This window comes from Eretmochelys imbricata, chromosome 1, assembly GCF_965152235.1.
Source record: "Eretmochelys imbricata isolate rEreImb1 chromosome 1, rEreImb1.hap1, whole genome shotgun sequence".
In the NCBI taxonomy this organism is placed as follows: Eukaryota; Metazoa; Chordata; order Testudines; family Cheloniidae; genus Eretmochelys; species Eretmochelys imbricata.
The window spans coordinates 355,707,554-355,723,412 of record NC_135572.1 but is presented as its reverse complement, the minus strand read 5'-3'; the positions used below and the strand labels follow the sequence as shown (position 1 = coordinate 355,723,412).

Below are 15,859 nucleotides of genomic sequence, written 5' to 3'. Positions count from 1 at the left end.
TGGAGCACCTAGGTGACGGTGTCCTGTGTCAACGTCACACCCCGGAATTTGAGCACGTGATGGACCTACGAGATGAGGGGGACTCCTGCCTCCCTCCCAGAAGAACCGTAAGACTCAAGCAGCTGATTTGAGCTGATCAGACTTCCTGTGGGATGAGGCTCACAGATACCAATCCCCTTGTGGTTCCCCTTGGAGAACAGGCAGCCCGCCCGTCTCCATGCAAGTCACCCCGTTACGGGTGCTGAAACAACCGTCTAACCTCGTCCCGGGACACTTTAAAATGTTCCAGGCGTGAAGCAGCATCAGACAGAAACTATTAACATGTCAAAGGCTTCCTGGGCCTCCCTTGCTGTTCTTCGGGCAGGGGCTCCTGTCTAACACCACCGTTCAATCTCCTGCATGAGCTGAGGCGCCGGCCTGCAGATACTTCAGAAAAGAGCCACATGACAAATCCTGAGGTCTGAAACTGCGGGAGGAGTCTGGCCTCAGGCAGAGCAGGCCTGTCACTGAAAACACACCCAGCTCCTCCAACTTTTACGGGCAGAAGGTTCTGCCATGGCGCATGTTTGTCAGCAAAGGGGACACCCCAATATTAGAAAAGAAAGGCTGGAAATGGGACCAGCAGAAGAGCTACCGAGGAGACAAATAGTGCAATATCATTGTTAGTGAATTGGTCTGTCTGCCTACTAAGAGGAAGGAGGCAGGAGCAGACCACTTGTTCCAGACTATAAGATGACCAGTAGAGACCTGCTGTTGGACACACTGTTCTTTTTCCATTACTATAGGGACAGTCGCAAATTACACTACTTTTTGACGTGTAGACACTGTGTAACTCTTTGATTTGATGCCCTACAGCTTTCTACTTCCCCTTTGCTCTTTTCGTTCATCCCAACCCACCGACTTCCAGCAGGAAGGCTACCTCTTTTAGAATATTACACTAAACGTGGAGAAGCTGTTAGGGTTGCTACACACAGCACGCCTGACACACACACGCAGAAGCAAGAAGATGAAGAGTTAAGGCATCTAACTGCACGTTCTCCTCCAGCCACAAGCACATGCCTTACCATTACTTCAAGTGCCGTACCCCACAGAGCACGTGCCAGGACAGTAACTCTGCCCTCCCACAAGCCCATCTTTCTCTACAGACCCATTTACCAAACTACCTCTTCCCAGCACTTAAGAACGTGCAACTGGCCAGATTGGGTCAGACCAATGGCCCATCTAGCCCAACTAGCCAGTATCCCATCTTCTGACCGTGGCCAAAGCCAGATGCTTCAGAGAGAATGAACAGAACAGGGCAATTATTGAGAGATCCATGCCCTGTCATCCAATCCCAGCTTCTGGCAGTCAGAGTTTTAGGGACACCCAGAATATGGGGTTGCATCTCTGACCATCTTGGCTACCAGCCATTAATGGACCTGTCCTTCCATGAACTTCTCTAGTTCTTTTTTTGGAACCAGTTATACTTTTGGCCTTCACAACATCACCTGGCAACGAGTTCCACAGGTTGACTGTGCGTCGTGTGTAGAAATACTTCCTTCTGTTGGTTTTAAACCTGCTTCCTATTAACTTCGATCGGGTGACCCCTGGTTCTTGTATTCTGTGAAGGGGTAAATAATGCGTCCCTAGTCACCTTCTTCACCCTAGTCATGATTTTATAGACCTCCCTCATGTCCTCCCTGAGTCGTCTCTTTTCCAAGCTGAACAGTCCCAGTCTTTTAAATCGCTCCTCACATGGAAGCTGTTCCAGACCCCTCAGCATTTTTGTTGCCCTTCTCTAATTCTAATATATCTTTTTTTGAGATGGGGGCAACCAAACTGCACACAGTATTCAAGGTGTGGGCGTACCATGGATTTATATAATGGCATTATGCTATTTTCTTTCTTATTATTTATTCCTTTCCTAATGGTTCCTAATGCTTTTTTGACTGCCATTGCACAATGAGCGGATGTTTTCAGAGAATTATCCACAGTGACTCCAAGATCTCTTTCTTGAGTAGTAACAGCTAATATAGACTCCATCAATTTGTATGTATAGGTGGGGTTATGTTTTCCAATGTGCATTACTTTGCATTTATCAGCAGTGCATTTCATCTGCCATTTTCTTGCCCAGTCACTCAGTTTTGTGAGATCCCTTTGTAGCTCTTCACAGTCAGCTTTGGACTTAACTAGCTTGAGTCATTTATTATTTTCTGCAAACTTTGCCACCTCACTGTTTATCCTTTTTTCCAGATCTTTTATGAATATGTTGAACAGTGCTGGTCCCAGTACAGATCCTGGAAGGACACCACTATTTACCTCTCTCCAGTCTGAAAACTATTTATTCCTACCCTTTGTTTCCTGTCTTTTAACCAGTTACTGATCCATGAGAGGATCTTCCCTCTTATCCCATGACAGCTTACTTTGCTTAAGAGCCTTTGGTGAGAGACCTTGTCAAAGATTTTCTGAAAGTCCAAAGTACACTATAGCTACTGGATCATCCTTGTCCACATTTGTTGACCCCATCAAAGAATTCTAATAGATTGGTGAGGCATGATTTCCCTTTACAAAAGCTGTGTTGATGCTTCTCCAACCAAGTGTGTTCATTTATGTGCCTGATCATTGTGTTCCTTACTAGGGTTTCAACCAATTTGCCTGGTACTGAAGTTACGCTTACCAGCCTGTAATTGCCAGGATCACCCCTAAAACCTTTTTTAAAATCAGCATTACATTAGCTGTGGACATTTGGTGTAGAAGTGTGTTGTCTGGAGGAGGCCGTTGGATAAAGCAGAAGACGGAAGGCTGATGTTACTAGGAGGGGCAGAGTTAAGGTGGTAAAGTGTCCTCCTTTAGGGAGGAATACAGTGTATATTCCTTGCACCTCTTGTTTTCCACGCAGATAAGTCAAAAACAGTTCAACTTTGAAATGTCAAAGTTAGTAGTTAAGGAGTCATTATAAGGAGTGCAGTTTTGCTATGTTTAAAGAAATCAGTTGCATTCTAGGTGACTGAAAAAACGCTTCAAGCATTCTCAGTGGCATCTTAAAAATTTGTAGAAGCAAAACACGGCACAGACTGTTTAAAGAAAAAAGCTGAGGTCACTTGTAAGGCTCTCACAATGCTAGCTCAGCTATTATCCACATGTTTGTCTGCTTAACTGTGCAACTAATCACATAATCATCGAAATGTAGGACTGGAAAGGACCTTGCTATATCATCTAGTCTAGACCCCCACACTGAGACAGGACTTGTGGTTCTCAACCAGGCATACGCCTACTCCTGGGGGTACAGAGAGGTCTTCTAGGGGGTACTCAACTCCTCTAGATCAAGTGTTTCTCAACCTGGAGGCTGCAAGCCCCAGGGGGTTGCATTATGGGTGGCAATCAGGGGGCTCCATGCCACAGGGGGCCCACAAAGCTAAGTTACATGCTTCAGCTTTGTGTGGCAGGGCTCAGGCTTCAGACAAGGCTCACAACTGAAAAACAGACTCAAGTATCACACTGAAACATAAGTACAATATTTATATTCCAGTACATTTATTTTATAATTATATGGTAAAAATGAGAAAGTCAGCACTTCTTCAGTAAGTGTGCTGTGACACTTTTGTATTTTTGTGTCTGATTTTGTAAGCAAGTAGTTTTTAAGTGAGGTGAAACTTGGGGTATGCAAGACAAATCAGACTCCTGAAAGGGGGACATTAGTCTAGAAAGGTTGAGAACCACTGATCTAGACCATCCCTGACAAGTGTTTGTCTAACCGGCTCTTAACAACCTCCAGTGACTGAGATTCCACAACCTCCCCAGGTAATTTGTTCCAGTGCTTAACTACATAATAATGGCCATATTGGGTCAGACCAGTGGTCCATCTAGCCCAGTATCCCATCTTCTGACAGTGGCCAATGCCAGGTGCTTCAGAGGGAATGAACAGAACAGGCAATCATTGAGTGATCCGTCCACTGTCGACCATTCTGGCAAACAGAGGCTAGAGACACTCAGACCATGGGGTTGCATCCCTGACTATCTTGGCTAATAGCCATTGATGGACCTATCCTCCAGGAACTTATCTAGTTCTTTTTTGAACCCTATTATAGTTTTGGCCTTCACAACATCCTCTGGCAATGAGTTCCACAGGTTGTGCATTGTGGAAAGAAATACTTGTTTTGTTTGTTTTAAACCTGGCTGCTTATTAATTCCATTGGGTGATCCTTTGTTCTTGTGTTATGAGAAGGAGTAAATAACACTTCCTTAGGCACTTTCTCCACACCAGTCATGATTTTATAGACCTCAATCATATCCTCTCCTAATCATCTCTTTTCCAAGCTGAAAAGTCCCAGTCTTATTAATCTCTCCTCATACGGAAGCTGTTCCATACCCCTAATCATTTTTGTTGCCCTTCCCTGTACCTTTTCCAGTTCTAATATACCTTTTTTATATGGGGTCACCAGAACTGCACACAGGTCTAAACCTTCAGTTAGGAAGTTTTTCCTAATATCTATCCTCCCTACTGAAATTTAAGCCCATTTCTTCTTGTCCTGGCCTCACTGGTTAAGGAAAACAATGTATCACCTCCTCTTTATAACAATATTTTATACATTTGAAGATTATTATCAGGTCCCTCAGTCTTCTCTTCTCCAGACTGAACAAGCCTGATTTTTTCAATCTTCCCTCAGAGGTCACGTTTTCCAGACCTTTGATGATTCTGTTGCTCTTCTCTGGACTTTCTCCAATTTGTCCACATCTTTCCCAAAGTGTGATGCCCAGAACTGGACACTGTTCTCCAGCTGAGGCCTTATCCGCGCTGAGTAGATCAGAAGAATTACTTCTTGTGTCTTGCTTACAGTACTCCCGCTAGTACATCCCGGAATGTTTGCCTTTTTTGCAACAATATTACCTTGTTGGCTCCTATTTAATTTGTGATCCACTGTCATCCCCAGATCCTTTTCTGCAGTACTGCTTCCTACCTCATGCTCGATTAACATGGTTTTTGCATTTATTGTGTTTCTTTGCTTTCCCTTCCAATGCATCCTTGACCCGCTGCTGCCATAACAGTACCAAAGAACTCAGGGGCAACATTAATTATGCAATCACTATTGTGCTCCATAGTGTAACTGACTGCTGCAAAGTTTCATGTGTGAAAACAAGAGAAATCCGATAGTGACCAATGAGAGGGGCTGGATGGGGGAAGGAGACAGAACAGGGAGGTGCCATATATGAGGAACCCAGGGGCAAGGAGGGAGAGGGGAAGGGGAGCTGGGACAATAATGACTCCCAAGGAGGGTGAGAGATGGTGGGGTTTTGGGGAGAGGAGGCAGATGAGTGGCTGGGGAGATGCAGCTTGTGGCTAGCTAGGGGAAAAAGTTGGTGGCCAAAGAGGAGCTGTTGCCGGGGCTCTAAGCTCACACGGCAACACTGATGCAAAGCTGTAAAGCAGGATAACAGTGCTCCTGCTCAGCAGGTCTCTGAGTTGGGCAGAGCTCATGAGGGAGGGAGTGCTCCCTTTCACGTGTCTCTATTGCTATTGGCCAGACCCTGCCATCTTAAACCACATCAGACTCCCCATTAGGAGTCACTAATATTAGACTTTCCTTCCTCTGCAGCCCATCTGACATCGAGGGACCTCCTATCACACACACGTGTCCGGTCCCTTCCAATAGAAGGCAGCAGGATGTGTATACAGATGTGTGCTCGCACGCACACATCCATAAGTACATTAAAGGTGAAAACCTACAGGGCCAGGGCCCTTATAATCCCGTTCCCAATCCCCTAACAAGTATTCAAAATTTGCAGCATTTAGGTAAATTATTGCCTCTGCTTATTGTTGCCAGTAAGTAGTATTTTTGCCCGTAGCTGTGTAGGATAAAGCAACTTTATTGTGGTGACTTGATCTCACATACCCACTCAGGCCAAGTCTATGCTACAAGGCTTTGTTGGCACAGCTGTGTCAGTCAGGTGTGTGGGCAAAGCCCCCAGAGTAGACACAGCTGTGCTGATAGACGAGTGCTTCTGTCCGCTTAGTTCACGTTGTTTGGGGAGGCGGCGTTACTACGCCGACAGAAACAAATCCTTCCGTCAGCCTACGCTGTGTCTACACAGAGGGGTTCCACCGGTACAGCTAGACCTGAAGCGTAGACACAGCCTGAACTGGTTTCTGGGGGGACTGGGTGACCCAGAGCAGTGTCGCTGGAGGAAAAGAGAAAGAATTCGCTTCAGTGGTGGGCAGCAAGAGCTGGACAGGTTAGAGAAAGATCAGATGGGCTGGTGTCAAACCTTTAGCAAAGGGCGAAAATAGAAGAACTGCAGAAGACATAAAGGACCCTACATTTTAGGCTTAGATTCCCATGCTCAATTTAAATTCTGTACCTGGAAGGTCTGGGGATGGGACTGGAGGGGTAGGAGCTGGGATACACTGTTAAATGAATCACACTTTCAAAAGGTCTGAATGTAGGATCTTCAAGCCACATTATAAAGCGGCTAATAATGATCATCCCAACTCTTACGCTTAGTATTCAGACCTGAAACGACAGCTCTTCAAACAGCAAATGTCATTGGGAAAGTGACTCTGAGGCTTGTTAGCTCTTTCACTCGGAACAACTGTAAGAGCAGGTTTCGTAAGGACGGATTCCAGTACGGCGTACCTGACACACAAAGCTGCACCACGTGTTCACTAGGCAGCGTCTCCTCATATAGGAAAGCATGGCAGGAGTAGTTTCCTGTGTCGTTCAGGGTTAGTCTTTTCAACAACAGAGAGGCATTGCCTTTGGAAAATTCCTGAGGGAAGAGCTGGGTTCTCCCCCGAAATCTTTCTCCTTGATAGTCTTTGCCGTCGTAGAAGCTGTGGACTATTTCCTGAGTTTCTGAGTCCTGCCAGTTCACAGTCACTTCCCCAAGATGCACCACACCTTCCACTCCAACAATGCAGGGCAGGAGCACGTCCTTGCTTACAACCTCTTTAATAACACAACACAGAGAGCCTGGCAAAAGGTCAAAAGAACACAGGATTGGCTACTCCAATTTGTCTTTTCATTTTCTTACACCGTTTTTTGTTAACCTATGAAAGTGACTCACAGCCTGCAGGTTACGGGGCTGGGTTCTGCACCATTAAACTCAGTGGGAAAGTTGTAGTGGAGGCAGATTCTATCCCATAATGACCTGTCAACATTATCTTGAATTCACTTGAATGTAGACTGTTCCCAGAATCAAGTCGAGGAGTGTGACGTTCAGTGAACCAAACTTCCAGATGTATCTCCTATTGCATTTGCTCTGACCAAAGTGTCGTCTGCTAAAGCCGCTCTCCTTTCCCCTACTTCACAGCCAATCATCTCCTTGTGCCTCAAGCCTCATGGAACGCTGACAAACCCCAGTCGTCAGCAGCTGGGATCAAACCTCGGACCTCTGGAGCTTCATGCATGAGCCTCTACTGCATGACCTGAAAGGCACCTCTCTCTTAGCTAAGGCTGTAGCAGGCTCATCAATCGCTGCCTGGCCTAGCTACCACTAGAGGGGCACCATCGCACACCACGCAGGCAGGGGTTACACTCACAACACTTCTAAAACAAAATGTGGAAGACACTCCATGTCTCCTAAGACACTCCCATGCCCAGCCAGGCAGAGCGCCCTAGACTGGGAACCGCAGGAGAGGGCCTGGCCTGGGGGCGAAGCATGGGCAGGGCCATGCTAGGCTGTTTGGGAAGGCACAGCCTACGCTTGGCTACGATACCTGCCACCCACGCTGGTGTGTGATTTCCTTATACAGTAATCACTGATTTTCTTTTCATGGCAAATGATAGCTTGGTCAGGGCTAAGGGTTTAGACTGAGAGTGAGGGGCTAATGTATTGAGGATCTAAGTTATAAGAATAAATCAAAATAGGAGACATGCAGATTCTTAAATACAACGCACATCTCTGCATACAGAACAGAAGTTCAACTCTCAGGACTATTCCCCCTCCTCCCATTAACAGGACAAATGCACACAAATTAAAATCTGACGACCTCACAGAGCATGGGTGGAGGTGAGGCTGGATTAAGGTAATAAATACTATCCTACTTTCCAGAAGAAGAAACTGATATTAAGTCTGACAATGGCCTTGTCTGCACTAGGAAATTCACCCACTGCTAAACTTGGCTAAGTTCCCCACCGGAACTACCAGCATTGTATCTGGGAGTCCTGATGTAGACAAGGTGCTACCAGCCTCTGTCGTCATCACCAGGTTTAAAGATATGTCCACACAGCAGAAGCTGCGCGTGTGCTCGTCTCTCCAAGCTAACTTGCATCCAGCTAGCCCGGGGAGCAATAGACACGAAGAGAGCACAGCACAGCCCTCAGAATGGGCTAGCAAGCCACGTGTGCACCCAAAGCCCCTCCCAGACTTGCACTGTGCTGTCTTCCCTGCTATTGTTCCCTGGCTAGCTGGAGTCAAGCTGCCTCAGGTAGGCTGACCTGTGCACAGCTTTTGCTGTGTAGACACACCCTAAGTGACAGGGCTTAAAAAGACACACCAAATATTTGTCTCCCCTTGTTGATGAAACTAAAGCTGCGGCTAAAAAAGAACAGCTGTGGATCCTTTTACGCTACCATGGGAAAGGACTCGCTCAGCAAGCAGCGCTGGGCTGGTGCCATGTGGAAAATCTAAGTGTTGAATCTGTTTCAAAAATGGTTATTGAAGAACAACAGCATTTGAAGCATGTTATTAATTACACTGTTGCCCAGGACAGTGACATATTGCACACACACAAAAGGGAAAATGACTGCCTGGGAAGCGCAACTGCGGAAAGGGCCCTGGGGGTCATGGTGGATCACAAGCTAAATATGAGTCAACCGTGTAACACAATTTCAAAAATGAAAGCAAACATCATTCTGGGCTGTATTAGCAGGAGTGTTGTAAGCAAGACACGAGAAGTAATTCTTCCACTCTACCCCGCGCAGATACGGCCTCAGCTGGAGTATTGTGTCCTGTTCTGGGTGCTACATTTCAGGAAAGACAAATTGGAGAAAGTCAAGAGAAGAGCAACAAAAATTATTAAAGGTCTAGAAAACATTACCTGTGAGGGAAGACAGAAAAAATTGAGTTTGTTTAGTCTGGAGAAGAGCAGACTGAGTGGGGACATGATAACCGTTTTCAAGTATATAAAAGGTTGTTACAAGGAGGAGAGAGAGAAATTGTTCTCATTAATCTCTGAGGATAGGACAAAAAGCAATGGGCTTAAATTGTAGCAAGGGTGGCTTTGGTTGGACATTAGGAAAAACTGCCCAACTGTCAGGGCGGTTAAGCACTGGAATAAATTGCCTAGGGAGCTTGAGGAATCTCCATCATTGGAGATTTTTAAGAGCAGGTTGGACAACATCTGCCAGGGATGGTCTAGATAATACTTAGTCCTGCCGTGAGTGCAGGGGACTGGACTAGATGACCTCTCGAGGTCCCTTCCAGTCCTTCACATCTATCATTCTGTGGTGATTCTGTGCTGAGCGGGCATTTACCAGGAGTACAAGCTCACATTCAGGAAAGGATTACACATGCCATTTATGTGCACGGCCATGCTCACAGGCTTAGTCATTGCAGACACATGTTCCAGCATCACCCAGTGCCAGGAAGTCTTTGCATGTGCTCAGGACCCGTACGTCTTCTTTAGCCATAGTAACAAGCACCAGGAACTGTTTGTTATGGCACAGCAGAAGCTAGGTCAGAAGGTACTTGAGCTAGGTAGATAATGTGAAACTCGCTGGTTTTGCCGGCATGACTCCCTCCGCAAACGGCATGCAGGATATGGCACGGTAGTGGAAACATGGGAAGCCATTTCAGTTCAGAAGACTGACGGACCATCAACTAGCAAAGGGCTTGACGGCCAGGCTAAAGAGCTATTCCTTCCTGTTGAGGCGCTTGGTTTTGGAAAGAACGTTCATGATTTTGAACAGTGCTTCAGAAGACCTGCAAAATGAAAACCTGAATTTATCAAGTGCCATGGAATTAGTAGCAAGCAATGCTGCTGCTCTTCAAGAAATTAGACCATCTGAAAGCAAATGGAAGGAGCTATGTGAGGAAACTGAAATAATTACTACGGAACTTGACATTGCACAGCAATACAAAAAAGGCAAGAAAACCTCACAAAATCTCCACCAAGCTGGCCTTATTTTTTGGTTCTAGTACACTAGGTCAGTCATCTACACATGATGTTCCCAAGAGCGCTCAAGAATCTATAAAATCTGATTTCTACTATGCCGTTCTGGACAGAATTCTTGTAGAGCTTGATAGACGATTCACTGCCAACTCCAGTTGGCTTTCTGTACTAGCTGCTTGTGACACAAAGAATGAACATGTTCTGGATGTTGAGAAACTGAAAATAATTGCAGATCGCTATGGATCAATGGGCACCAATTTTGGCAATCTGGATGCAGAAGTCAAAGTTGCCAAGAAGCACTTTGCACCAAAAAATTGACTTCAATTTTTGACTTCTGGAACATTCTCAATGACTTCCTAAGGGGTTCCCAGTTTTCACTGTCTATTGTAGATATTGTGTTGAGCCTTCCAGTTTCTACAGCATCAAAGGAGAGGTACCTCTCTGTGCTCAAGAGAGTAAAGGACTATGTATGATCCACAGTGAGAGCAGGGCACTTAAATAACTTGGCAACTTTAGCCTGTGAATGTGAAGCTTCAAAACACCTGATATCAGGCCATTGGCAGTTTTGCCAAGATGAGACCGGGGCGTTATCCATTGTTTTAGCTCGTCTCTGGGGCGTTTTTTGTTTGTTTGCAATCATTTCTTTACCTTTAAGCATTCCTGGAACAAATTAAGTGTCTCATTCTCCTCTTCGGAATTTGGAACACAAGACATTTAAAAAACAACAACAATTGCCGGAGTTAGTAGAGAGAAATAAAATCTGCTTAAGAGAGTGTACAAAGTATCAAACGTGTGTTTCTGAGATCTGTGTTAGAGCTCCAGAACTGATACCTCAAGACTTGGGACTGGGAATATTTTGCTGTATTGTCTCCTGATTGTTCGAAACTTGCATGTAAATTTAAAATATGGCTTTAATAAGTGTCTGTGTGTGTATATTTTCTCTCTTTATATAGGAATTAGATACAGTGCTCCTGTCAGAAATTATCGGAAGAAAAACTAGAGTTTTCAGGTGTCTAAGTAGCCACTGGAATCATGATTAAAGTTGCCCCCCCACAACCAAAATCTGAAATGGCGCCCCTGTTTTTTGCCCCCACTGTTCCCCTTGAGAGGCTGTTCCAGAACTTCACTCCTCTGATGGTTAGAAACCTTCGTCTAATTTCAAGCCTAAACTTATTGATGGCCAGTTTGTATCCAGTGGTTCTTGTGTTAACATTGGCACTTAACTTAAATAACTCCTTTTCCTTCCCGTTGTTTATCCCTCTGATGTATTTATAGGGAGCAATCATATCTCCCATCAACCTTCTTTTGGTTAGGAGACTTCCACAGCTTGGCTTGTTTAGCCTCTCATAAATTAGGTTTTCCATTCCTCGGATCATCCTAGTTGCCCTTCTCTGCACCTGTTCCAGTTTGAATTCATCCTTCTTAACCAGAACTGCACACAGTATTCCAGGTGAGGTCTCACCAGTGCCTTGTGTAATGGAACTAACACTTCCCTGTCTCTACAGGAAATACCTCGCCCGATGCGTCCTAGGACTGCATTAGCCTTTTTCATAGCTGCAACACATTAGCAGCTCATAGTCCTCCTGTGATCAACCAATACACCCATGTCTTTCTCCTCCTCTGTCACTTCCAACTGATAAGTCCCCAGCTTATGGAAAAAATTCTTGTTGTTAGTCCCTAAGTGCATGACCTTGCACTTTGCACTATTAAATTTCATCCCATTTCTATTACTCCAGTTTTCAAGGTCATCCAGATCTTCTTGTATGATATTCCGGTCCTCCTCTGTATTGGCAGTACCTCCCAGCTTTGTGTCATCCACAAATTTTATTAGCACAGTCCCACTTTTTGTGCCAAGGTCAGTAATAAAAAAGTGAAATAAGATTGGTCCCAAGACCGATCCCTGAGGAACTCCACTAGTACCCTCCCTCCAGTCTGACAGTTCAGCTTTCAGTATGACACGTTTAGTCTCCCCTTTAACCAGTTCCTTATCCACCTTTCAATTCTCATATTAATCCCCATCTTCTCCAATTTAACTAATAATTTCCCCTGTGGAACTGTATCAAATGCTTTACTGAAATCCAGGTAGATTAGATCTAGTGCATTTCCTTTGTCTAAAAAATCAGTTATCTTCTCAAAGAAAGATTTGTAAAAGCATGCTGTATTTTATGCCAGTGACTCTGAAAAAGATTTGGGGGTGGGGATGGATAATCAGGTGAACATGAGCTCCCAGTGTGATGCTGTGACCAAAAGAGCTAATGTGATCCTGGGATCCATAAATGGGGAATCTTGAGTAGGAGCAGAGAGGTTGATAAATTGGAGAGAGCTCAGAGAAGAGCCACGAGATTGATTCAAGGATGAGAAAACCTGCCTAATAATGAAAGACGCAAGGAGCTCAATCTATTTAGCTTAACAAAGAGAAGGCTAAGGGGTGACTTGTTTACAGTCTATAAGTATCTACATGGGGAACAAATATTTAATAATGCGCTCTTCAATCTAGCAGAGAAAAGTCTAACACAATCCCATTGACTGGAAGTTGAAGCTAGACAAATTCAGACTGGAAATAAGATGTTAATTTTTTACAGTGAGAGTAATTAACCATTGGAACAATTTACCAAGGATCATGGTGGATTCTCCATCACTGACAATTTTTCAATCAAGACTGGATATTTTTCTAGAAGTTTTGCTCTAGGAATTATTTGGGGGAAGTTCTCTGGCCTGTGTTATAGATGATCACAATGGTCCCTTCTGGCCTTGGAATCTATGAATCTATGAAAAACCTTTCCTCCTACTAATTAGTCCCTTCTTGCCTTCTTCAGTTAACTGCCTCAACATCACTGAGGTTGGATTTAAGGATTTATGCTATGATGTGATTTGGATAAGGTTGTGTTGATGTTGGGATGGCTTCTGAGACCTTCTTCACTCAGTTCCCAAGAACTCAGCTCAACTCTGAACTTATCCCTGAGGTTTCTCTATTGGCAGACAATCAAGCTACACTGAAGTTGATCAGGCTCAAGCGTAGAGGATGGGCACAGGATATACCACACATCCAATGCAGATAATCATGAATCATGAATTCTATACACACTTATACTTAATACTATTGGTTAACACATCATATCACATTTAATGACTGGTCTACTAATTTTTGAAGATAGTCCCTGTCTAGAGCATGAGCTCTTCATAGGCGGCAAGTTATATGGGCCTGTGGTGCCCGTGCTCCACCAATATTTAGGAACGTGGGCCTGGCTCCACCAATGTTTGGGCTTACCGCGCATTGGGGAGCCCCGCGCTTCAGGAGGACGCAGGGTCCGGAGCGCCCAGGGGGATTAGTGGGGGTCCTGGCGCTAGAAGCAGTGAGCGACCCAGGGCCAGCCCGCCCCACCAGCTCCCGGCGTCGGTCAGAGGAGGGGGCAGAAGCCGAAAAGAGGCGGGGCGGGGCCTTGGGGGAAGGGGTGGAGTGGGGGCGGGGAGGGGTGAAGTAGGGGCAGGCTGGGGCCAGAGCACTCACTGCTGCCGGTGCCAGGCCCCCCGCTAACCTCCCAGGCCACCCTGGACCCAGTGTCCCCCTGAAGCGCAGGGCCCCCCGAAGCACGGGGACCAGGGCAGTTGCCCCGGTCCCTCCTATGGACGGGACGGCTCTGCTTGGACCCATTCTGGGCACCACCAAAAATTATACAAACCTGGCGCCCATGATCCCAGCCATGTCACCTCTTGGTCCGTTGTCCTTCTCCTGCAGATCCAGGCTGAGCTCACACCTTCTGCCTGCTGGAATTTCCCAGCCTTGGGGTTCCTAGTGTCTTTCCAGACTCTCCCTTGATCTGGGTCAGTCTCGGCCAGCCCATTCATCCCACCCAGACAGTCACATGACACCCCCCCCCCTCGCATCTCCCGCTCGGCCCCCAAAGCAGCGTTTGAGCCCTTTCCCTACCCCGGGAAGTGTGGAGCGATCGCTAGGCAAGTAAGTCAGGGCCACCATGGGTCTCCTTCACCAACATATGGCAGGAAATTCCCACTTTGCCACCGGGACACATGCGGACCTGCTGCGGCAGCACCCAGCAAAGTGATGTCTTTGCACCCGCAAGATGTGGGGGGAGGATTTGTCCCTGATAGTCTCTGGCTGGCTGGACCCAACAATTCAGGCAGGATCACTGGCCTCTGGGGGTTTTCTCACAAGGAAATTCTCTGGGAAACCCTCCCCACACTAAAATGCAAAATAGGGCTCATCCGGGATTTGAACCCGGGACCTCTCGCACCCGAAGCGAGAATCATACCCCTAGACCAACGAGCCACCCTGTAGCACTTTTTCCAGCTGTTACTCTAGGTGCCACCTCAGCAAAGCAGCAGCCTGGCAATCAGGTTACACTGACAGGGGCTGGCTGCTGCCTCACCCCGCCTTCCTGGGGAGTCTGCAGAGCAGAAGGGAACTGCCAGCTGCTGCTGCAGCCCGGACAAACAAGCCTTGAGCCTCAGGGCACCCGCTGAGCAAGGATTCTCTACAGCTGGCCATGGAGGCTTCTCATACCCAGCACCCTGCTTCCCACGTCCCTTCCTACCGAGCCTCGGGCACTTGCCTGCCCCCAGCCAGCCTGCACAGCGAAGGATGGCGTATCCCCCCCGTGGGGTGACATGCACACGCCACGCTGTCCCGGGCCTGCAGCAGACCTCTGCGGAGCTCGAAAGCAATGTTAAGTCCTTCTCGGCACATCATCCGCTCCGTCTAACTTTCAGCCCGCTGGGCCCTGTTGCTTTTAGCCCATCTGACCTGGTTTGGGCACCACCGTTCCAGGAGTAGCTGCCAAAATATTTTTTGTCTCCTTGTACAATTACTTCCACTCCCTTTTTATCCGGTGGGGGAAAAGGGCAAGCCCTGGTTATGTGCTACTTAAATGGGGGAGGGGAAATAGGCTGATCTAGGATATACCCAAAGCAAGACTCATACCCCTAAAGCAACAAGCCAGCTGAAGCAGGTTATACCTAGGGGCTTTGTAAGGTGTCTGATAAGCAATGTTATTAATCTACATGGGTTTTAATGGTGTGCTCATCGGTGTAGTCTGAGCACCGTGCGGTCATGCATTCTGCACTGTGACTACACATCTGTCACACTTTGGTTCCCTCATCCCCTCCCCAGGCCCAGAGGGAGACGCATGTGGTCGGGAGTGTCTAGTTTTGGTAGGGTTTCCTTTGCTTTGTTAAATAGACTATTGCCCTTTGAGTATGGTAGAGAAGGGACGGGTCCAAGAAATGCATCCGGTAGGGAAGGTGGTGAGGTCTGTGATGGCCCTTAGTTCTTGGGGGACTTTGTTTTGTGGTCTGGGACTTCCCCAGAGATGGTTCTGTCTGCCCCACAGACGAGCGGCACTCATATTGTTGAGAGCTCCATTGGGCCATGGTTTTCCTCCAGGAGACTGAGTCTTTTAGGTATCATAGAATCATAGAATATCAGGGTTGGAAGGGACTTCAGGAGGTCATCTAGTCCAATGATCCTCAAAGCAGGACCAATCCCCAACTAAATCATCCTGGGCCCAGGCTATATAGTGCCTTGAAGAGAAAGACTGAGGCCTTCAACTGGGTGTGAAATTCCCGAGGAGGCCGGTGCAGGGAGCAGCGGACAGGTGGGATGTGCCCACCATTGCTGAGGAGACATGCTACTGTTTAGAAGGAACAGATGGGCCCAAAGAGTCACAAGGCGTTCACATGACCCTGAAACTGTCCCACAGTGAACACTGTGAGACACGCTTTGGGGTTTGCTACGCAGAGACCACAGCCGGC

The 15,859-nt window shown here is 46.7% G+C and overlaps 1 non-coding gene across 1 annotated transcript; it reads right to left on the bottom strand.

Moving 5' to 3' along the window:
• Window positions 1-14,306: 14,306 nt before the first annotated feature.
• TRNAP-CGG (transfer RNA proline (anticodon CGG)) lies at window positions 14,307-14,378 on the bottom strand. The gene has a single exon. It is a non-coding gene; the product is annotated as a tRNA-Pro (tRNA).
• Between the last annotated feature and the right edge of the window lie 1,481 nt (window positions 14,379-15,859).